The sequence below is a fragment of the Macaca fascicularis genome, chromosome 17, assembly GCF_037993035.2.
Source record: "Macaca fascicularis isolate 582-1 chromosome 17, T2T-MFA8v1.1".
NCBI lineage: Eukaryota > Metazoa > Chordata > Mammalia > Primates > Cercopithecidae > Macaca > Macaca fascicularis.
In genome coordinates this window covers 7,233,950-7,258,735 of record NC_088391.1, presented here as the reverse complement: position 1 = coordinate 7,258,735, position 24,786 = coordinate 7,233,950, and the positions used below count along the sequence as shown (strand labels likewise).

The 24,786-nt window shown below is 40.0% G+C and overlaps 1 long non-coding RNA gene across 2 annotated transcripts; it reads left to right on the top strand.

The window, feature by feature from the left end:
* The first annotated feature begins 21,753 nt into the window (after positions 1-21,753).
* LOC141408953 (uncharacterized) lies at positions 21,754-23,619 on the top strand. 2 transcript variants are annotated; one of them, XR_012426773.1, is made up of 2 exons: positions 21,754-21,893; positions 23,514-23,619. It is a non-coding gene; the product is annotated as an uncharacterized lncRNA (long non-coding RNA). The 2 variants fall into 2 exon arrangements; XR_012426772.1 differs by having other exon boundaries at positions 21,804-21,940.
* The last annotated feature ends 1,167 nt before the right edge of the window (positions 23,620-24,786 follow it).

Below are 24,786 nucleotides of genomic sequence, written 5' to 3'. Positions count from 1 at the left end.
TGCTTCAGCCAAACAGCATATGGCGATAGATTCGGTGCAAAAGCAGATATGAATATCTCGTTATCTTTGATTAAGCTAGACATTAAGTAAAGACATTGAAAACACTAAACATTAAAAACAAGGCCACACTTCTCACATATTTTTTCTGGAAAATATTATTATAAAATGTTATTTATGTTAACATGTAGAGTTTTAAAAATTATTTTATATAAATTAATGAGTATAAAAATTTTTCATTTTAACTTCTGATATATGGTAAATATTGATAGATAAAAATCACACAAGCAAAAGCTGTTACTGATCCTCAGTAATTTTTTGACAGGTAAAGATTTCCCAAGACCAAAAGGCTTATGTGCACTGCTCCATTCCACTGTTTCTGCTGCTGGTTCTGTTTTGACTCTCCCAGAAGAAAACCAGGGTTGTCACCGGAAGTTCCTGAAGTAATCTCCTTTTTAAGCAAACTTTGATTATTATACTATTTGGGTGAGTCCCAGACCAAAATATGCACATTCTCATGGTGATCTTGCTTCTGCTAAGTTTTCCAGGAACACGGACTCATGGGATTATTTTCATTTTGCTTTGTTTCTGGGCAGGTCATAGTACAACTTTGCTGAATTGCCTCGAACTGAGTCTTGGATTTTTACTTTAATTTGTCCTGTGATTATGCTGATTTTGCTTCACTGATATTCTGTCATGTCCTTAGATTTCTAGTGAAACTGCTTACAGATCAACCCGTAAAATTTTACGGGAAAGTCAGGTAGGGAACTAGCACTTGGTTATGCTTGTTTAAAAAGAAACCCACAAAGTTTTTTCTCAAAACAGTCTTTCTGGTTGCCAAATGAAATAGGGGAGCAATTAGACTTATGTCTGATGAGTAGATTAAAATATTTCTGCTGACTGCTATCGTGTCCTTTCTGGACCTCTGAGGTATCATTCAGATACTTGGCTGTACTCTGATGGAATAAGAAGAATCTGTGGTTGAAATATTTTGACTACAGTACTTGCTGACAAAAGACAAAAACCCTTTTAGGAATTAGAAAAATTACTCTGGCTAAAGTTTCATATATGCCAGGAATATTTGAAATAGATCTTATTTTTTGAAAACTGACAATAACTTTAACCACTATAATGAACCACAATGCCATAAAAATATTTCTGCACAATAGTTGATATGAAATGCCTTTAAAAGTTTTAGTACTGGGATTTGTAACGGAAGCGTAAAATGTAATGTGAAGAACATTTATCAGACACTAGTTTAATACTATTAATTTGTACTTAGACTTCAAAATCTATAGATGCAATTTTGCTACCAATTATTTTCTTCAAACTATTTTTAAAATACCTGTGATGCTTAAATTTTCGCTTCTGTAGTACAGTCCTCTCTCTATATCTGGGGGAATTGCTTCCAGAACCACTCAGATACCAAAATTCATGAATGCTCATGTCCCTGATACAAAATGGCATAGTATTTGCATATAACCTACACACATCCTCCTAACAGTTTAAATCATCTCTACATTATTTATTGATGTGATACCTAATACAATGTAATGTTATATAAATAATTATACCATATTATTTCTATTTTTTTAAATTATATTGCGCCCAGGCTAGAGTGCAATGGTGCAACGCAGTCTCAGCTCACTGCAACATCTGCCTCCCAGGCTCAAGTGATATCTCCTGCCTCAGCCTCCCAAGTAGCTGGGATTACAGGCATGTACCACCGTGCCTGGCTAATATTTGTATTTTTAATAGAGATGGAGTTTCACCATGTTGCCCAGGCTGGTCTCAAACTCCTGACCTCAGGTGTACCCCCTTGGCCTCCCAAAGTGCTGGGATTACAGGTGTGAGCCACCGCACCAGGCCTGAGCCACCATGCCAGGCCTAAGTTTTTTTTCCAAATGTTTTCCATAAGCGTTTGTTTGAACCCACAGGTGTGGAACCCATGGATATGGAGGGCTGACTGTGTTTGAAAGCTGACTTATGTGCATGAATTTGGCAAGGTTCAATGTAAATTGTTTGCTAGAATTCTATTTAATTTTGGTCTATCTGGGAGAAGATTATTGAAACTGGAAAGTAAACTGCACAAGGAACGACTAGGGGCAGTGGTCTGATTAACTTTGGCATGGTGAATTTCAGATAGTTATACTGCATAGTTCATAGGTGCATGGGCTTTGTCACTAGAGGTTTACCACTTTGTATCCAGTGCTTAGCACATAGCAAATGCTCAATAAGTATTTGGAAAGAGAGAGGGAAAAGATGAAAATGGAAGGGAGCAATGAGCTGGCATTGCTCATGCAAATCAGCATTACTACAGTTAATTTTAATAGCAATGACAGAATTTTAAGAAAATGATTGTTCACAGTTGCAGAGTCTTACAGAAGGAATTAGTGTTTAGGGTTCATTTGAGATTAACCAATGAATCTGACTTAGTCTACTTGTCAGCTGACTGGTTTCCTCAAACAGTGCTCAGGGCATTCATTTGTTCATGAAGCATACATTTATTGGTCACCTATGTGACAGGCAGTGTGCTGAAGATACATGAGAATAAAACAGGTATCCCTATGCACTTGAAGTTTACATTCTAGTGAGAAAAGACAGTTAATAATAAATTATTTACATGATTACAATATATACATTATGACAGATGGAGAAAAGTGTTATGGAGAAAAAAATGAAGAAAGGGGAAATGAGCAGACATTACAATTGAACATAGAGTGAGCAGAGAAGACCTCACTGAGAAGGACATTTGAACAAAGATCTGAAGAAAGTGAGGAAAGGAGCCATGCAGGCATCCGAGAAAAGAGCATTACAAACAGAGAAGAAACACGAAGATCCTGTGGACAAAGCATTCAATACATTTAAGCAAGGGGGCAGGGAGGTTAATGGTTGGGTAACAGGAGAGGGAGGGTAGTGTGGAATGCAGGGAGAGGTAAGCACATTTTGTGAGACGTTTCGGTATTGCAGGTACTTTGGTTTTTATTCTGAATGAGGTACGAAGGCAGTAGAGGGTTTTGAAGAGGAGTGATGCAATCCTTATTTTTGTAAAAGATCACTCTGGAGTAGCTGTTAAGAATGAAGAGAAGGTAGTTGAAGGGAGAAACAGAAAATTCAACAATAATAAATGAAAACTTCAATACTCAGCTCTCTTTTTTTTTTTTTTTTTTTTTTTTTTTTGAGTCAGATCTGACTCTGTCACCCAGGCTGGAGCTCAGTGGCATGATCTCAGCTTGCTGCAACTTCTGCCTCCCAGGTTCAAGCGAGTCTACTGCCTCAGCCTCCAGAGTAGCTGGGATTACAGATGGGTGCCACCATGCTCAGATAATTTTTGTATTTTGAATAGAGAAGGGGTTTCACCATGTTGGCTAGGCTGATCTCGAACTCCTGACCTCAGGTGATCTGTTTGCCTTGGCCTCCCAAAGTGCTAGGATTATAGGCGTGAGCCACTGTGCGGGCCACTCCACTCTCTATAATAGATAAAACCCAGACAAAAAATTAGCGTGAATGTAGAACACTTGAACAATATTATCAAATAACTGGCCCAAGTAATGCCTGTAGAACATTTTAACAACAATAGCAGACTAGACATCTTAAGTGCATATGGTATATTCTCCAGGATAGACCATATACTTGGCCATAAAACGAGTCTCAAAAAATTCAAAAGAATTAAAACCATACAAAGTATTTTCTCAGGCCACAATACAAACATGAGAAATATTATGGAAAATACAATTATGTGAGAATTAAATGACACACTGTGTTACCAATGGATTAAAAAAGAAGAAATAATAGAAATTAGAAAATTATTTGAGATGAATGAAAATTAAATACAAGAGCCTGGTGTGGTGGCTCACACCTGTAATCCCACCACTTTGGGAAGCTGAGGCAGGAGGACCACTGAGCCCAAGAGTTCAAGGCCAACCTAGCAACGTAGTGAGACCCCGTCTAAAAAAAAAAAAATTAGTCAAGTGTGGTAGCACATGCCCATTATCCTAGCTACTTGGGAGGCTGAGGTGGGTGGTTCACTTGAGCCTGAAAGGGCAAGATTGCAGGGAGCCATGGTCATGCCACTGCACTCCAGCCTGGGCAACAGAGTGAGACTGTCTCAAAAAAGAAAGAAATGAAAAAAAGTATCGAAATTTCTGGGATACAGTGGAAGCAATGTATGGGGAATAGCTGTAAGCTCCTATATTAGAAAAGAAAATCTCAAATCAGTAACTTGGCTTTGTACTTTTGGAAAGTAGAAAAAGAACAACAAACCCAAGGCAATCATAAAGAAGGAAATAATGAATAGAAAGGAAGTAAAATAGAAGAAATCAATAAACCCAAAAGTTAGTTTTTTGAAAAGATCAAGAAATTGACAAACCTTAATGACAGCAAGAAAAAACAGTGAGGACTCAAATTATTAAAATCAGGAATGAAAGCATGAACGTCACTATCAATCTTACGGAAGTTACAAATATTATAAAGGAATACTATGAATAACTGCATGCCAACAAATTAGTTAACTTATGTGAAATGAGCAAATTCCAAGAAAGACATGGAATGAAACGGACACAAGAAGAAATAGAGGCTGGACACAGTGGTTTACATTTGTAATCTCAGCATTTGGGGAGGCTGAGGCAAGTGGATCACTTGAGCTCAGGAGTTCAAGACCAGCCTGGGCAACACGGTGAAAACCTGTCTCTACAGAAAAAAGTACAAAAATTAGCCAGGTGTGATGGCTAGCTAGTTGTCCCAGCTACTTGGAAGGCTGAGGTGGGAGGATTGCTTGAGCCCAGGAGGTCGAGGCTACAGTGATCACACCACTGCACTCCAGTCTGAGCAACAGAGTGACCCTGTCTCAAAAAGAAGAAATAGAAATCTAAGTAAATCTAAAACAAGGGATTAAATCAACAATGTAAAATCTTCCCTAAAAGAAAAGCCTATGCCCAGAAAATTTCACTGGAGTATTCTACCTAACATTTAACAAAAATTGCTTACAAATCTTTCACAAACTCTTCCAGAATATAGAGGAGGAAAGAAAGCTTCCCACTTGATTCTCTGAGGCAGTATTACCTGATGCCGAAACTAGACAAAGACATTATAAAAAAACTACAGACCAATATTCCCCATACATTAAGATGCCAAGAAACTCTTAAGAAAATACTAGCAAACCAAATCCAGCAACGTATAAAAAGGATTATACAGTTTGACTAGATAAGACTTATCCTGAGAATGCAAGCCTGGTTTAATATCTGAAAATCAATTACTGTAATACACTTTGTTAATGAAAGACAGAAAACATGCTCATTAGAATAGATGCAAAAAAGCTTTTGAAAAAAATTCAGTACCTATTGATTTTTTTAAAACCTCAACAAACTAGGAATAGAAAAGAATTTCTTCAACATGATAAAGAGCATCTACAAAAATTTTATACCTAACATCATACTTAATAGTGAAAGACTAAATGATTGTCTCTTAAAATCGGAAATAAGAGATTTACGTTTACCACATCTGTTCGACATTATCCTGGAGGTTCTATCCAGGTGGTTTAGGCAAGAAAAAGGCATCTAGAAAAGTAGGAAGTAAAATGGAAACCACCTTTGCAACAATTATAAGTGAGAAAATTATTACAGTGAAAGAGATCTGACCTAACCGACTCCATCTTGCTTCTAACCTGCAAGAGTGTCCTTGCTTATTCCTGGATGTAGGCCAAACTAACTTTAGGAGGAACTTAGTTTATAGTTTAACTTTGAAACAAACAATAACAGCCCTTTCCCAGAGCAAACCCCCTTCTTATCTGGAGATTAGACTGCCTTTGCAGGACTAACAAATTAGCCACAAGTTAGAAGTTATGATTTAGCAGTCACTGTTGTAAAACCTGAGATCAGTACTTGAGATTTTGCAGACCCTGCATTCCAGTGCATCACCCAGATCGGTAAACTAGCTTGCCTGGTCTTGTGGTCCCCACAGCACAAGAAGACAGCTCTGACTCCCTGGATTTCGTCTTCGACCCAATCAACACTTCCTACGTTCTAACCCCACCCACCTAATTATCCTTAAAGACTCCAATCTCCAAATTCTGGGGGAGATTGAATTGAGTAATAACTCTTTCTCCCACAAGGTATGACTTGGCCTTGTGTCAAACTCTTTCTTTACTGCACTGCTGTGGTCTTTATAGTGCAGCGGCCAGGAATAACCCATTGGGTGGAGGCAGTTACAAAACTCGTCATTTCCAGATGACATGACTTTGTATGTAGAAAATTATGCACAGTTTGGCTGGGTGTAGTGGCTCAAGCCTATAATCCCAGCACTTTGGGAAGCCGAGGCGGGCGGATCACGAGGTCAGGAGATCGAGACCATCCTGGCTAACACAATGAAACCCAGTCTCTACTAAAAATACAAAAAAAAAAAAAAAAAAAAATTAGCAGGGCGTGGTGGTGGATGCCTGTAGTACCAGCTACTCGGGAGGCTGAGGCAGGAGAATGGCGTGAACCCAGGAGGAAGAGCTTGCAGTGAACTGAGATCACGCTACTGCACTCCAGCCTGAGCAACAGAGCGAGACTCCATTTCAGCAAAAAAAGAAAGAAGGAAAATTATGCACAGTTCACTATAAAACTACAAGAACTAATAAATTCATCCAAGTCACAGGATACAGAATCAATATACTAAAATCAAATGTATTTCTGTATATCAGCGTTTAATACTTAGATACTTGGTCAGGCACAGTTGCTCAAGCCTGTAATCTCAGCACTTTGGGAGGTCAAAGCAGGCAAATCGTGAGGTCAGGAATTCAAGTCCAGCCTGGCCAACTTGGTGAAACCCCATCTCAACTAAAAATACAAAAAAAAAAAAAGTTAGCCAGGCATGGTGGCATGCACCTGTAATCCCAGCTGCTCGGAAGGCTGAGGCAGGAGAATTACTTAACCTGGGAGGCAGAGGTTGCAGTGAACCGAGCTCACACTACTGCACTCCAACCTGGGTGGCAGAGCAAGATTCTATCTCAAAAAAAAAAAAAACCGAAAAAACCCTAACATTAAGAAAAACATTCCATTCACAGTAGCATTAAAAAAGTATGCAATACTTAGGAACAAATTCAGCAAAAGTGCAATGCTTCTACACTTAAAATTATGAAACATTGCTGAAAGAAATTAAAGAAGACCTAAATAAATGAAAGAACATCGTATATTTGTAGAGTGAAAGACTTAATGTTGTTAAGATGGCAAAAAATCCCCCAAATTGGTTTGCATATTTAATGCAAATCCTATCAAAATCTCTGCTGACTTTGGAGGACATAATTTTTTTTTTAATGAGACAGTGCCTTGCTTTGTTACCCAGGCTGGAGTGCAGTGCCCCAGTCTTGGCTCACTGCAATCTCTGCCTCCAAGGCTTAAGTGATCCTCCCACCTCAGTCCCCACAAGTAGCTGGGGCTATAGGCATGTGCCACCACACCTGGCTCATTTTTGTATTTTTTGTAGAGATGGGGTTTTGCCGTGTTGGACAGGGTGGTGTCGAACTCCCAAGCTCAAGCGATCCATCTGCCTCAGCCTCCCAAAGTGCTGGGACTACAGATGAAGCCACCACACCTGGCCGGGCACAAATTGATAAACTAAAATTCTTAGGAAATGAAAAGAACACAGAATAGCCAAAATAATCTTGAAAATTTGAGTATAGTTTGAGGACCTAGAGACACCCTCACTTTCAAATGTAACACAAACCTATAGTAATCAATACGGTGTAGTATTGGCATAAGGATGAACTATAGACCAGTGAAATACAATTGAGAACCCATAAATTAACCCTTACATTACAGTCGATTGATTTTTGACAAAGATGTCAAAATTCAATGGGAGAGAGTCTTTTCAAAAATGGTGCTGGGACAGTTAGACATCCATATGCCAAAAAAAAATGTGAAATTGGCCTTCAGCCTCATGCCATACACAAAAATCAACTCAAAATGGATCACACACCTAAATTTAAGAGAGAACAACTGTAAATGTTAGAATAAAACGTGGTGTGTAAATCTGTGATATTAAGTTAGGCAATGATTTCTTATAAATGATACCAAAAGCACATTGGTAAAAAAAATAATAAATTGGACTTTTGAATTTCAATAACCACAAGAAAGTGAAAGCCCACAGAATGAGAGAAATATTTATAAGTCATATATCCAATAAGAGACTTACATCCAGAATATGTAAAGAACTCTTAACAACTTAATTGTTTTAATGGGCAGAGGACTTGAGTAGATATTTCTAAAAAGAAGATATGCAAGTGGCCAATTATGCACATGAAAAGATGCCTAATGTTCTTAGTTGCCAAGGATATACAAATCACCACAGTGGGATACCACTTTACACTCACTGTAGTGGCTGTAACAAAAAAGACATAATAACAAGTGTCAGCAAGGGTGTGGAGAAACTAGAACCCTCATGTTGCTGGTGAGACTGTAAAATGGTGCAGCCAGTTTGGAAAATAGTTTGGGAGTTTCTCAGAAGGTTAAACATAGAGTTACCATGTGACCCAGCTGTCCTACTTATAGCTATCTATCAAATATAAATGAAAACATGTTCACACAAAGATTTTTATGTGAATGTGCAGAGCAGCAATATTCACAGAAGTAAAAAAGTGGAAACAACTCACATGTCCATCGGTTGGTGAATGGACAAACAAAATGTGACACATCTGTACAACAGAATACTATTTAACCGTAAAAAGAAATGAAATACTGAGAGGTGCTATAACATGAATGAACCTCAAAACCGTGCTCAGTGAAAGAAGCCAGACACAAAACAAAGCGTACTGTGTAATTATATGGGATATCCTGTAAAGACAGGAAGTAGACTATGGCTGCCTAAATGTGAGGTGAGGTGGGAGTAAGGACTGACAGCTACTGGACACAAAGTTTATGGTGGGGATGATGGAAATGGTCTAAAATTAGATTGTTGTGATGGATACACAACTTTGTGAACCTAACAAAAACCATTGAAATGGGTTAATTTTATGGCATGTAAATTATGTCTCAATAAATCTATTTAAAACAGATAAACACTGGCTCTTGTCCTGGGAGGGCTGTGCTCTGAGTGACAGCAGAACATAACAGTGAGGTAACAATATGCCCACTGGGACCTTGGAAGTGGAGTGTTATGATAGTAGGATAGTGGATTTTGGCATTGACGTTTTTTATTTTCCCTCAAATGTTTTAATTCATTTTTATGAGAAGCATGGAGGAGGCACTACAAATTTTTCAGCAGTACCTCTCATCCACATTTAATAAAAAAACATCCTATTCTAGGATTTTGAATGGGTGGCATTTTATGTTAATGACCAGAGAATTTGTCTTTAGCCTCTGTTGGCAGAATTTCAGGATTTTGTTACCGGGGTCACAAGGTGTGGGGGAAAGGACTTTGGCTTATAGATTTGGAGACTGTCATCAGCTAAGTGGATGGCTGTGGGCAAATCTGCATTTCTCCACTATGCTCCAGCCTTTTTAGGGGAACTTTGTGGATTTGGCTCACCAAGCTTCCTTTAGCATCTACAATTATATGAAATAGGTGGCATTTTTCTGTACTCAACAGCCGAAGTAGCTATCAATTCTAGAAGGAAGGTAGAGCCAGTGTAAATTTCTGGTGGGAGCTGAGTCCTGCATGCAACCTTCTTCTGGGTGCTCTTCCTTCATGGGTGCATCCACCCTCCTAGGGTGCATCTGGAAAAATGCTCCAGCCTTTCAAGGTTTGGGGCTTTCCTCTGTGAAACTTAGCAATCTTCCTTTTAAAATTTTAAAAAATTTCTGTTGACTTTTTATTTTGAGATAATTATAGATTTACAGGAAGCTGCAAAAACAGAACAAAGAGGTTTTGTGTGCCCTTCAACCAGTTTCCCCGCTGTGGTTACTTTTTACCTAGCCATAGCGCAATATCAAAACCAGAAAACTGACTTTGGTACAACATATGTGGATAGTTCCATGCCATTGTGTCACACGTGGAGGTTCCTGCCCGAGTACACACCACTACTTCGTGACAGAACTATTCCATCACCTAACAGCTCCCTTATGTTACCCTTTTCAGTTATACCACCCCTTTCATTCACCATACCTGGCAACCACTAACCTGTCCTTCACGTCTAATTTGTATAGTGAGAATGTTAAATAAGTGGAACCATGGAGTAGATCAGCTTTTCTTTCCCTTTTTTTTTTTTTAAACTCATATGATGCCCTTGAGATCCACCTAAGTTGTGTTTATCAGCAGTTTGGTTTCCTTTCATTGCTTGGTAGTATTCCATGGTTTGGATGTGCCAGTTTAACCATTTACACATTGAAAGACGTTTTGATTGTTTGCACTTTGGGGCTATTTTATCACCATTACTCTTATTAAAGCAGGAAAGCTTTAACCAATGCTCTTGAAACCCAGGACACAAAAATGAGAAACTACCATGATTATACAAAATGAGAAGTAAACCCTGTTCTAACTGAATGAGAAAGGAGCTATTCAGTTGACAAGGTTCTGGGAGAAAATTAAGCTCTCAAGTTCAAGAACCTCAGGTTCCTTCATGCCTTCCTCAATAGTATGCACCCTCTTCTCCATCATCATCATTCACCATTCAAACAAGAAATAAGATAATTTTTAAAAAATTGTAAGGTCCTGGCGAGGTGTTGGTGGCTCATGCCTGTAATCCCAGCACTTTCAGGTGGGCGGATCACCTAAGGTCAGAAGTTTGAGACCAGCCTGACCAACATGGTGAAACCCCGTCTCTACTAAAAATAGAAAAAGTAGCCAGACATAGTGGCAGGCACCTGTAATTCCAGCTACTTGGGAAGCTGAGGCAGAAGAATTGCTTGAACCTGGGAGGCCGAGGTTGCAGTGAGCTATCACACCACTGCATTCCAGCTTGGGCGACAGAGTGAGTCTCCATCTCAAAAAAAAGAAAAAAGGGCCGAGCGCAGTGGCTCACGCCTATAATCCCAGCAGTTTGGGAGGCCAAGGCAGGTGGATTGCCTGAAGTCAGGAGTTCAAGACCAGCCTGGCCAACATGGTGAAACCCCGTCTCTCCTAAAAATACAAAAATTAGCTGGGCGTGGTGGCGCACGCCTGTAATCCCAGCTACTCAGAAGGCTGAGGCAGGAGAATCGCTTGAACCTGGGAGGTAGAAGTTGCAGTGAACTGAGATCATGCCACTGTACTCCAGCCTGGGCCATAAGAATGAAACTCCATCTCAAAAAAAAATTGTAAGGTCGTTTTCTCATAAAAGTTCTGTGTGTAACATATTCATTCATCCGTTTCTTATTAAGTGATTCATTATGTGTCTCTATGACATATAATGGGACCTGTTCTTGAGATGGGAATGAGTCCATGCCTTTGGGGAAATTATATAATCTCCAGGGAGACAGACACTAAACTAATAATTAGAAGATTATTTTAAAAGAATTTCATATGTGGTATGAAGGACCAGCTGAGGCTACCAGAGCATCAACAACATGATCTTTAATCTGAAAGATCAGGACGGATTATCCAGAGTAGGAGGCATAAAACCAAAGGAGTGAGTGGGAGAACAGCACAGGGGCATGAGATTCAACACATTTTGAGTCATTATGACTATCTACCCTTGGAAAGTACTCATTTTATCAGAGGATACAAAATTGTGAACAAGTTATTTATACAGACTAATGATACATGGTATAGGAAAAAGATGTACAAATTTCTATAAAGCCCTGGCAGATTTTTAAAAAGAATATTTTTTCTTTTTTTTTTTCTTTTTTTTTTTGAGAAGGAGCCTCGCTCTGTCGCCCAGGCTGAAGGGCAGTGATGCAATCTCAGCTTACTGCAACCTCCGCCTCCTGGGATCAAGTGATTCTCCTGCCTCAGCCTCCGGAGTAGATGGCATTACAGGCGACCGCCACCATGCCTGGCTAATTTTTGTATTTTTAGTAGAGACAGGGTTTCACCCTGTTGCCCCGGCTGATCAGAATTTTCTGTATGAACAATAAAAGTTGACTTTTTCAGTTTTAGTAATAAAAATATTTTCTAATTTGTTATTCTTTTTTTTATCCTTATTTTTGGTATATTTAACAAAATGTTAAGTGTAGGCTTATTCTTATTGTGTGTGTGTGTGTGTGTGTGTGTGTGTATGTTTATGTTTAGAATGAAATACAGAACTGCAAATTAAAGGAAATGTATTTTCCTGTTCAACATAGAGCACACTATACTTCCTTAGGCACTTTCTACACAAAGTAGGTACCAACTAGAATTTTGTTTGATGGTTGAATAAATGTATATTTTACAAAAGTACTAATCTTGGAGTCCTGCGTAAGTTGGTGAATTCCCTGCCTTGTTTTTTCCTTTTTAATTGAGGTAAAATTAACATAACATAAAATTTAGTATAGAAATCTAGCCAGGTATGGCAGCCCATGCCTGTAGTCTCAGCTACTTCAGAGCCCAGAGTTAAGTTATGGTGCACTGTGGGAGGTTCGTCAGGGTGGTGGGAGAAATTATAGGAAAAGATGCAAACCTTCTTGGAAGGCCAGGAGGTTTTGCAAAAGCTTTGAAAGAGGGTTTGGCTGAAGGCAGGCAAATTCTCTTATCCAGAGCCTGAGAGCAAAGGTTAGATAACAAGGGGACGTAAAGAAATTGATCTAGATAAGTTAGTTTGCTTCAGGACCTGGCCTTTAATCTGCAGGACTGCTCTCTGGGGTGCGGTGGGAGTGGGGTGGGGTGGGAGTGGGGTGGGGTGGGAGTGGGGTGGGTTGGGTGTGGGGTGGGGTGGTGACCATGTTAATTACCCACAAAGTGTGTTGACTGAAGGCCTTTGTTATTAAATCTGTACTGAATAAATGCCCGCAGCTTCCACTTGTCTGGGCTGCGGGTGCTACAACTCTGTATGACACCCTCCTGGGGTCTGAGCAGCCCGGTCCCCTAGCCCGCTCTTTCACTGGATACCTATGCCTGAGTACCTTCTTCCATCGCTCGGCCAGGCTCTGCTGGTCACACCTGGCCGTGCACTCCAGTCTGGGCAACAGAGCAAGACTCTCTCTATAACAGAAATAACAAAACCCATTTTAAGTATACAATTCAGTGGTTTTTAGTCCATTTGCAATGCTGTGCAACCATCACTATCTGGTTCCAGAACATTTGCATCACCCCAAAAGGAAATCTTTTACCCAATAAGCAGTCATTCTGTGTTGTTCCCGTGCCCCAGACCCTGGAAACCACTAAGAGGGGATTTGCCTATTCCGGATGTTTCATATAAATGAAATTTATATAGCCTGTTGTGTCTTTCTTGCAGCATAAATTTTAAAAGTTCATCCATGTTATAGCATGTATCAGTACTTCAGGGTGTTGGGGTTGTTTTTAGTTAAAGAGCATGTTTACCTTTGTAAATTTACCTTATTTCCCGACACATTCATTTTTCATAAGCTTCCAAAAAGTCAAATATCTAAATAAGTATTTTATTCTTACAAGTTGTTGTTTTCTAAAGTTACATACTTATTCTAATAACACTGCCATTTCTTGAAATGTTTTTGAGATTTTTTCCAAAAGAATTCTCCTAATCTTTTTGGAAAAAGTTTAAAAGATTTTTTTAAATTATGGCAAAATTTATATAACATAAAATTTACCATATTAACCATTTTTAAGTGTACAGCTCAATGGCATTAGGTACATTCATATTGTTACACAACCATCACCACTATACATCTCCAGAACTTTTTCATTTTCCCAAACTGAAATTGTAACTTTTAAGCAATAACTCCCCCATTTCTCCCCACCTGCCAGCCCCTGGCAACCACCATTCTATTTCTCATCTCTGTGCATTTAACTACTCTAGGTACTTTATGTAAGTGGAAGAATGCAATTTTTGTCCTTTTGTTTCTGGCCTATTTGACTTAGCATAATGTTTTCAGGGTTACATGTGTCTCTCAGAATTTCAATTCTTTGTTTTAACTTTTAGGTTCCGGGTGTATGTGCAGGTTTGCTATATAGGTACACTGTGTTTCACAGGGGTTTGGTATACAGATAATTTCATCACCAGGTAATAAACATAGTTACCCAATAGGTATATCTTCTGATCCTTTCCCTCCTTTTATTCTCCACCCTCAAAAAGGCCCCAATGTCTATTTTTCCCCTTCTAGTATCTATGTGTGCTCGTTGTTAAGCTCCCACTTAGAAATGAGAACTTGCAGTATTTGGTTTTCTGTCGTGTGTTGCTTAGCTTAGGATAATGACCTCCAGCTCTATCCATGTTGCTGCAAAGGACATGATCTCATTCTTTTTTATGGCTGCATAGTATTCTATGGTGTATATGTACTACATTTTAAAAATCCAGTCTATCATTGATGGGCATGTAGGTTGATTCCATGTCTTTGCTATTGTGAATAGTGCTGCAGTGAAATGCACGTGCATGTATCTTTATGGGAGAACAATGTATATTCCTTTGAGTATATATCCAATAATGAGATTGCTGTGTCAAATGGTAATTCTGTTTTACATTTTTCAAGCAATCTCCACACTGCTTTCCACAATGGCTGAACTAATTTACACTCCCACCAGCAATGTGTAAGTATTCCCTTTTCTCTGTAACCTTGCCATCATCTGTTATTTTTAGACTCCCCCCCCCCCCCGCCTTTTTTTTTTTGAGACAGAATCTGCCTCTGCTGGCCAGGCTGGAGTGCAGTAGTATGATCCCAGCTCACTGCAACCTCCGCCTCCCGGGTTCAAGCGACTCTCATGCCTCAGCCTCCTGAGTAGCTGATATTACAGGCGTGTGTCACTTCGCCTGGCTAATTTTTGTATTTTTAGCAGAGACAGCGTTTCACCATGTTGGTCAGGCTGTTCTCGAACTTCTGACCTCAAGCAGTCCACCCACCTTGACCTCCCAAAGTGCTGGGATTACAGGCATGAGCACCACGTCTGACTTTTTTTGCTTTTTTTTGCTTTTTAATAATAGCCATTCTGAGTGGTGTGAGATGGTATCTCATTGTGGTTTTGATTTGCATTTCTCTAATGATTAGTGACATGGAACATTTCTTTATATACTTGTTGGCCACATGCATGTCTTCCTTTAAAAAGTGTCTGTTCATGTCCTTTGCCCATTTTTTAGTGGGATTGGTTGTTTTTTTGCTTATATATTTGTTTAAGTCCCTTATCGATTTTGTGTATTAGACCTTTGTTGGATCCATAGTTTGCAAATATTTTTTTCCATTCTGTAGGTTGTCTGTCTACTCTGTTGATAATTTCTTTTGTTGTGCAGAAGCTCTTTAGTTTGTTTGTTTGTTTATTTTTGAGACAGAGTTTCCCTCTTATTGCCCAGGCTGGAGTGCAATGGCGTGATCTAGCTCATTGAAACCTCCGCCTCCTGAGTTCAGGCGATTCTCCTGCCTCAGCCTCCCACGTAGCTGGGATTACAAGCGCCTGCCGTGCCCAGCTGATTTTTTTATTTTTATTTTTAGTAGAGATGGGGTTTCACCATGTTGGCCAGGCTGTTCTGGAATTCCTGACCTCGGGTGATCCACCCACCTCGGCCTCCCAAAGTGCTGGGATTACAGGCATGAGCCACTACACCTGGCGTAGTTTAATTATTAATAGATCGCGTTTGTCAATTTTTGTTTTTGTTGCAATTGCTTTTGGCATTTTTGTTGTGAAATCTTTGCCAAGTCCTCTGTCCAGAATGGTACTTTCTAAATTATCTTCCGGGTTTTTATAGTTTTAGGTTTTACATTTAAGACTTTAATTCCTTTTGAGTTGATTTTTTTATGTGGTGTAAGGTGGGGGTCCAGTTTCAATCCTCTGTGTATGGCTAGGCAGTTATCCCAGCACCATTTATTGAATGAAAGTCTGTTCACCCTTGCTTGTTTTGTAAGCTTTGTCAAAGATCAATGGTTGTAGGTGTATGGCATTATTTCTGGGCTCTCTTCTGATCCATTGGTCTATGTGTCTGTTTTTGTACTGGTACCATGCTGTTTTAGTTACTGTAGCCCTGTAGTATAGTCTGAAGTTGGGTAGTGTGATGCCTCTGACTTTGTTCTTTTTGTTTAAGATTGTCTTGGCTACTTGGGCTCTTTTTTGGTTCCATATGAATTTTAAAATAGTTTTTTTTTCTAATTCTGTGAAGAATGTCATTAGTAGTTTGATAGGAATAGCATTGAATCTGTAAGTTGCTTTGGGCAGTATAACCATTTTAATGCTATCCTACCCATAAACATGGAATATTTTTGTCATCTCTGATTTCGTTGAGCAGTGTTTTGTAATTCTCATTGTAGAGATCTTTCACCTCCCTGATTAGCTGCATTCCTAGGTATCTAGGTATTTTCAAGTTTTAATTCTTTTCTTTTCTTTCTTTCTTTTTTTTTTTTTTTTTTTGGGGGGACAGGTTCTGGCTGTGTCACCCACGCTGGAGTGCAGTGATGCAATCTCAGCTCACTGCAGTTTCTGACTCACTGCAGCCTCTGCCTCCCAGGTTCAAGCAATCCTTCCACATCAGCTTCCTGAGTAGCTGGGGCTACAGGCATGCACCACCACACCTGGCTAATTTTTGTATATTTTTGTAGAGACAGGGTTTTACCATAGGCTGGTCTCAAACTTCTGGACTCAAGTGATCTACCTGCCTCAACCTCCCAAAGTGTTGGGATTACAGGCGTGAGCCACTGCACCCAGATGAATTTTAATTCTTTTTATGGCTGAATAATCTTCCATTATATGGACATACTACTTTTGTTTATCCACTTATCAGTTAATGGGCATTTGGGTTATTTCTACCTTTTGGCTATTGTGAATAATACTGCTAAGAATATTGTCATATTCAATATTGAATATGACATATTGAATATGACAATATTCTTAGCAGTGTTTTTTTGAGTTTGAGTTCCTATTTTCAGTTCTGTTGGGTAAACACCTAGGAGTGGAATTGCTAACTCTTGTGTGTAATTCTTTAACTTTTTGAGGAACCACCAAACTGTTTTCCACGGCAGCTGCACCATTTTACATTCTCATCAGCAATGTACAAGAGTTGCAGTTTTCTGGCCGGGCGCGGTGGCTCAAGCCTGTAATCCCAGCACTTTGGGAGGCCGAGACGGGCGGATCACGAGGTCAGGAGATCGAGACCATCCTGGTGAACACGGTGAAACCCCGTCTCTACTAAAAAAATACAAAAAACTAGCCGGGCGAGGTGGCGGGCGCCTGTAGTCTCAGCTACACAGGAGGCTGAGGCAGGAGAATGGTGGGAACCCGGGAGGCGGAGCTTGCAGTGAGCTGAGATCCGGCCACTGCGCTCCAGCCCTGGCGACAGAGCGAGACTCCGTCTCAAAAAAAAAAAAAAAAAAAAAAAAAAAAAAAAAAAAAAAGAGTTGCAGTTTTCTACATCCTTGCCAACACTTATTTTCCGGTTTAAAAAATGTTTTAGGCTAGGCATAATGGCTCATGCCTGTTATCCCAGCGCTTTGGGAGGCTGAGGCAGGTGGATCACTTGAGCCTAGGAGTTCAAGGCCATCCTGGGCAACATGGAGAAACCCCATCTCTACAAAAAATCCAAAATATCCAGGCATAGTAATGCATACTTGTAGTTCCAGATACGTGTGTGTCTGAGGTGGCAGGATCACCCTCTTGAGCCCAGGAGGTTAAGGCTGCAGTGAGTTGTGATCATGGCACTGCACTCCAGCCTGGGCAACAGAGCAAGACCTGTCTCAAAAAAAAAAACGTTTTTGACCGGGCACAGTGGCTTATACCCATAATCCCAGCACTTTGGGAGGCTGAGGCAGGCGGATCATGAGGTCAGAAGATCGAAACCATCCTGGCTAACACCCTGTCTCTACTAAAAATTCAAAAAATTAGCTGGGCGTGGTGGCACACGCCTGTAGTCCAACTACTCGGGAGACTGAGGCAGGAGAATCCCTAGAACCTGGGAGGTGGAGGTTTCAGTGAGCCGAGATCACACCACTGCACTCCAGCCTGGGCGATAGAGCGAGACTCTGTCTCAAAAAAAAAAAAAAAAAGTTAAAAAAAATTTAAACCATCCTCAGAAACAAAAACACAAAAAACAACAGCAGAAAATTATAACCATCCTAATAGGTATAAAGTGGTGTCTTGTGATTTTGATTTGCATCTGCCTTATGATTAATGATGAGCATATTTTTATGTGTTTATTGGCCATTAGAATATCTTGCTTGAAGAAACATCTATTCGTTTCCCTTGCCCGTTTTGTATTTGGTTTGCATGTCTTTTTTCTTGTTGAATTGTAAGGGTTCTTCATGTATTATAGATACTAGACTCATCAGATATATGATTTGCCAATAATTTGTCCTATTCCATAGGTTGTCTTTTCACTTTTTTGATAGGGTCTTCAGATGCACAAAAGTTTTTATTTTGATGAAGCTCAATTTATCTACTTTTTCTTTTCTTTTCTTTTCTTTTTTGAGACGAAGTTTCGCTCTGTTACCCAGGCTGGAATGCATGGTGCAAGCTTGGCTCACTGCAACCTCCGACTCCCAAGTTCAAGCAATTCTTCTCCCTCAGCCTCCTGAGTAGCTGGGATTACATGTGTGCACCACCACACCTGGCTAATTTTTGTATTTTTAGTAGAGATGGGGTTTCATCGTATTGGCCAGGCTGGTCTAGAACACCTGACCTTAAGTGATCGCCCTAAGTTGGCCTCCTAAATTGCTGGGATTACAGGCATGAGCCACCACTCCCAGCCAAATTTATCTATTTTTTCTTTTGTTGCTTGTGGTTTTTATGTCAAACTAAGAAACCATTGCCAAATCCAAGGTCATGTAGCTTTACCTCTATGTTTTAGAGGTGGGGGTTCACTTTCTTGCCCAACCCAAAGTGAAATGGCTATTCATGGATATGATCAAAGCTAACTACTCAAATCCTGGCCTCAAGTGATCCTTCTGCCTCAGCCTCCCAAGTAACTGGGACTACAGGTACTGCCACCTGGCTCTACTTTATATTTTTTAGTTATTTTCTTAGTGATTACCTGAGGATTACAGTTAACATTATAATTTATAACAATCAAGTTTGAATTTATACCAGGTTAGTTTAAATAGCATACAGAATTTTGCTCCTACATAACTCCATCCCTCCTTTATGTTGCTATTGCTACAAACTATATCTTCATGCATCATGTGCTGATTAACATATATTTATAACTGTTGTTTATGCACTTTTAAATCATATAAAAAACAAGGAGTTATAAAGCAAAAATATAGTAATACTGTTTTTTGTAGTTACAATACATTTACCTAGGTAGTTATAATACCTTTACTGATGTTCTGTCTTCATTTGGCTTCAAGTTACTGTATATTGTCCTTTCATGTCAGCCTGAAGGACTCCTTTTAGCATTTCCTGTAGGGCTGGTCTACTAGTGACAAATTTCTGCAGTTTTTGTTAATCTGGGAGTGTCTTAATTTCTATTTCATTACTGAATATAGTTTTGCCAGATAAAAGTTTTTTGGCCGCTTGCTGGCTCAGGCTTGTAATCCCAGTACTTTGGGAGGCTGAGGCAGGAGGATTGTTTTGAGCTCAGGAGTTTGAGACCAACCTGGGCAACATGACAAAACCCCAACTCTACAAAAAAAATACAAAAATTAGCCCTGTATTGGTGGCTTGTGCCTGTAGTCCCTGCTACTCAGGAGGCTGAGGCTGGAGAGTCACTTGAGCCTTGGAAGCGGAGGTTGCAGTGAGTTGAAATCATGCCACTGCACTCCAGTCTATACTCCCCTGTCTCAAAAGAAAGAAATTTTTTTTGGTTGACATTTTTTCTTTTTCAGTACTTTAAATGTGTCATCCACTACCTGTGGCTTTCATAGTTTCTAATGAGGAATCAATTGTTAATTTTATTTAGGATTTCTTGTAAATAATGAGTTACCTCTCTCTTGCTGCTTCCAAGATTCTCTCTTTGGCTTTTGACAGCTTGGTTATAATGTGTCTCTGTCTGGTTCTCTATACTTGAAGTTTGTTGAGCGTCTTGGGTGTGAGGAGTCATGTCTTTCATTACATTTGAGAAGTTTTGGCCATTAATTCTTCAAATACTGTCTCTGCCCCTTTCTCTTTCTCCTCCTCTTTTGAAACTCTCTCTCTTTTTTTTTTTTTTTGGAGACAGAGCATCACTCTGTCACTCAGGCTGGAGTGCAGTGGTGTGATCTCAGCTCGCTTCCACATCTGCCTCCCAGGTTCAAGCGATTCTCATGCCTCAGCCTTCTGAGTAGCTGGGATTACAGGCCTATGCCACCACACCCACCTAATTTTTATATTTTGTATTTTTAAAAATTTTATTTGTATATTTTGAGATGAAGTCTCATTCTGTTGCCCAGGCTGGAGTAGAGTGGCACAATCTTGGCTCACTGCAACCACAGCCTCCCAGGTTCAAGCAATTCTCTCAGCCTGCCAAGTAGCTGGGATTACAGGCATGTGCTACCATGCCAGGCTAATTTTTGTATTTTTTGTAGAGATGGGGTTTTGCCATGTTGGCCAGGCTAGTCTCAAACTCCTGACCAGCCCTCCTTGGCCTCCCAAAGTGCTGGGATTATAGGTTTGAGCCACCGCATCTGGCCCAGTTCCCTGGGATACATGTTTTTTTTTTTTTAATTATACTTTAAGTTCTAGGGTACATGTGCACAACATGTTACATATATATACATGTGCCATGTTGGTGTGCTGCACCCATTAACTGGTCATTTACATTAGGTGTATCTCCTAATGCTATCCCTCCCCTCTCCCCCCACCCCACAATGGGCCCCAGTGTGTGATGTTCCCCACCCTGTGTCCAAGTGTTCTCATTGTTCAGTTCCCACCTATGAGTGAGAACATGCGGTGTTTGGTTTTCTGTCTTTGTGATAGTTTGCTCAGAATGATGATTTCCAGCTTCATCCATGTCCCTACAAAGGACATGAACTCATCCTTTTGTATGGCTGCATAGTATTCCAAGATGTATATGTGTCACATTTTCTTAATCCAGTCTATCATTGATGGACATTTGGGTTGGTTCCAAGTCTTTGCTATTGTGAATACTGCCGCAATAAACATGCATGTGCATGTGTCTTTATAGCAGCATGATTTATAATCCTTTGGGTATATACCCAGTAATGGTCAAATGGTATTTCTAGTTCTAGATCCTTAAGGAATCGCCACACTGTCTTCCACAATGGTTGAACTAGTTTACAGTTCCACCAACAGTGTAAAAGTGTTCCTATTTCTCCACATCCTCTCCAGCACCTGTTATTTCCTGACTTTTTAATGATCGCCATTCTAACTGCTATGAGATGGTATCTCATTGTGGTTTTAATTTGCATTTCTCTGATGGCTATCATCGTGATGATGAGCATTTTTTCATGTGTCTGTTGGCTGCATAAATGTCTTCTTTTGAGAAGTGTCTGTTCATATCCTTTGCCCACTTTTTGATGGGGTTGTTTGATTTTTCTTGTAAATTTGTTGAAGTTCTTTGTAGATTCTGGATATTAGCCCTTTGTCAGATGGATAGATTGGAAAAATTTTCTCCCATTCTGTAGGTTGGCTGTTCACTCTGATGGTAGTTTCTTTTGCTGTGCAGAAGCTCTTTAGTTTAATTAGATCCCATTCGTCAATAAAAAACCTAGAAGAAAACCTAGGCAGTACCATTCAGGACATAGGCATGGGCAAGGACTTCATGTCTGAAACACCAAAGGCAATGGCAACAAAAGCCAAAATTGATACATGTGTTTTAAATCATTTTCTGTTGCTAGTAACAGAATACCTGAAACTGTGTAATTTGTAAAGAAAAGAAATTTATTTCTTACAGTGACGGAGGCTGAGAAGTCCAACTTCAAGGGGCCACATCTGGTGAGAGCCTTCATTCCAGTGAGAGCCCTCGTGCTGGTGGGACTTTGTCTTCCGAGTTCCAAGGTGGTGCAGGGCATCACATGGCAAAGGAGCTGAGCGTGCTAGCTCAGGTGTCTCTTCCTCTTCTTATAAAGCCACCAGTCCCACTCCTGTGGTAGTAACTCTTTAACCCATCAACCCATTAATTCATTAATCCATGAATAGATTAACCCATGAGGCCTCTGCCCTCAGGACCCAATCACCTCTTAAAGGCCTGACCTGTCAATATTGCCATACTGGGGACTCAGTTTCAACATGAGTTTTGAAAGGGACTAACATTCAATCCATAGTAACATGAGAGCTTTTCAAAGCCCTTCTTTCTTGAAGTATGCCCTTCTCCAGCCTCTTTTTTCCCAGGCTTTTTGTTTTTTCTGTTGCTCGTGCAACGGTTATCCTTTGCCACAGGTGGCAATAGCTCATACATTTGCCTTTAAATTTGTTTGACAAACGTCACCCTGGAAGTAGCCTCAACTCTGGGGAAGCTCCAAGGCAGGTAAAATATGGGTAAGCCCTTGAGCAGATCCCTCAGGAAGCTACCATATGGGTCAAGACACAGAACCACAATTTTTTAATTCTTTGAATATAAGGTCTGTATTGGTCCCTCTGTTACCAGCAACCTACAGCAGAAAAATGGGCTTCAGTCTTCAACTCTGCAGCTGAGTTGGGGAGTTGGGGACAGTAACCAGATAAGTTAAAAATCACAAAGCTCTCTTACTGAAACTCAGCTTTTTTTTTTTTTTTTATCATTAAGCTTTCCCCTGGTTGTTGTAACTTTTATATTACATTCTGAAGTTCTGAAAAAGTTCATTGTGATACTTTTTGCACGCTTTTCATTGCTTTTGTGGAGACATAACATTTTGGAGCTCTGTACTCTGCGATTTTCACTGATATCTGTCCAAAGGAGAGAGTGGGAGAGATGGATTTTATATCACTCAATAAAAGGGCAGCCTCTAGTCCAGATCCCATTAGATCTGGCTGGGAGTCTAGGATAGTTAAACATTCACATACCCTGTAACCCAGAAATTTCACTAATATATACCCTACAACAACTTTTGCACATGTGCATAAAAGAAATTCATAAAAGCATTCATAGCAAGATTGAAACTTTGTATTCTACCTTCTTTTCTGAAAGCATTAGATACAGAGGTCTACATCTCTGGCCCACTGCTGAAGTCACCTAGAATTTTAATTATATGGACAATTCTTTGGTAGAGTGCTTAAAGAGTAGTAAAAAAGGGTTTCAAAAAAAACTACTGATTATTTTGTTTGTTTGTTTTTGAGAGAAATCTTGCTCTGTCACCCAGGTTAGAGTACAGTGGCACGATCTTGGCTCACTGCAACCTCCACCTCCTGGGTTCAAGTGATTCTCCCGCCTCAGCCTCCTGAGTAGCTGGAATTACAGGTGTCTACCACCACACCTGGCTACTTTTTGTATTTTTAGTAGAAACCGGGTTTCACCATGCTGGCCAGGCTGGTCTTGAACTCCTGACCTCAAGTGATCCTCCCACCTTGGCCTCCGAAAGTGCTGGGATTTCAGGTTAGAGCCACTGCACCTGGTCTCATTCTTTTTTTATTCTGGATAATTTTAACATCTGACTGGCAAGCTACTACTAATAAAATATAAACTGAAAATAGATTTTTTTATTCCTTGTGTAGACTATTTAATTTTGTTCTTCTTTGCTATTGTCTAGTTCCAGAAAAAGCAGCTTAGTGTGAAATTTGTGGGAAAGATGCTGTTCAGAGTAATTTCATTATGTAGTTAACCAATGAAAATCCAGCAGAAAAAAAAAAGATAAATATTTTTAAGAGATGGTAAAAACTGTTTAAAAAATGGGAAGTTCATAGACATAATTTTTCTGAAATAGAACATTCAGTCATTAGAGTTGGAAACTGCATAAATGAATACACGATTGAATGAATGGTTGATTCAAATGCATCATTAATTAATTGGAAATAATTGACTGTGTCACTTGGTCCTAAAAGTATTCCTCTAAGAAATCATTAACATTATCTGGAAAACTTTAAGAAGTGATACCCAAATCCCAGTTAAATTGAATCAGAATCTCTGGAGGAAGGGCTTAGCCATTAGTATTTTTTTTTTTTTTCTGAGATGGAGTTTTGCTCTTGTTGCCCAGGCTGGAGTGCAATGGTGCGATCTCAGCTCACTGCAACCTCCACCTCCCGGGTTTAAACGATTCTTCTGCCTCAGCCTCCCGAGTAGCTGGGGTTACAGGTGCACGCCACCATACCTGGCTAATTTTTGTATTTGTTGTAGAGATGAGATTTCACCATGTTGTTGCACAGGCTGGTCTCGAACTCCTGAGCTCAAGTGATCCACCTGCCTCTGCCTTCCAAAGTGCGGAGATTACAGGCATGAGCCACCGTGCATGGCCCTTTTAGACCTGTTTTAATCTTTGGGTTTCTTCAAAACCATTTGCTTCCCTTGCAGTTTATTTTTGGGATAAACCAGTTGATACTATAGGGCTTCCCACAGTTTAGATTTTGCTGATTGTAACTTTATGGTGTTATTTAACATGTTCCTTTGTCCCCTCTATTTCCCATAGATTGTTCGTGTGGTAAAGATATAATAAACGTATTAAATATTAGTAACAGCCCGTTGTGTTATTCCTCTTTGGTAGGGGTTAAGAATTATGCTGCCTTCAGGAAGGGGTCTGCATGTTGAGGTTGCCCAGGTCTGAGTGCAACTAGGATACACAGTGGGAGTTGAGACCATCCTTGTGGGGCAGGAGAGTGTAGAAAGTGGCACAGAAGCTGCTGTTTGCCTCACCTCTTCACAGCCTCTGTTCTTGACATCTGCCTCTCTCAGAGTGGTGTGGAACATGCCTCTTCTCTGAACTCCCTCTCCTTTAGTCCTGTCACACTGAAGACATTGCTGGAGGCATTTTTGCCACCTGGGAGAATCAAAGAACCAACTAATTTGTGAGGATGTGAAGAGGAGGCATT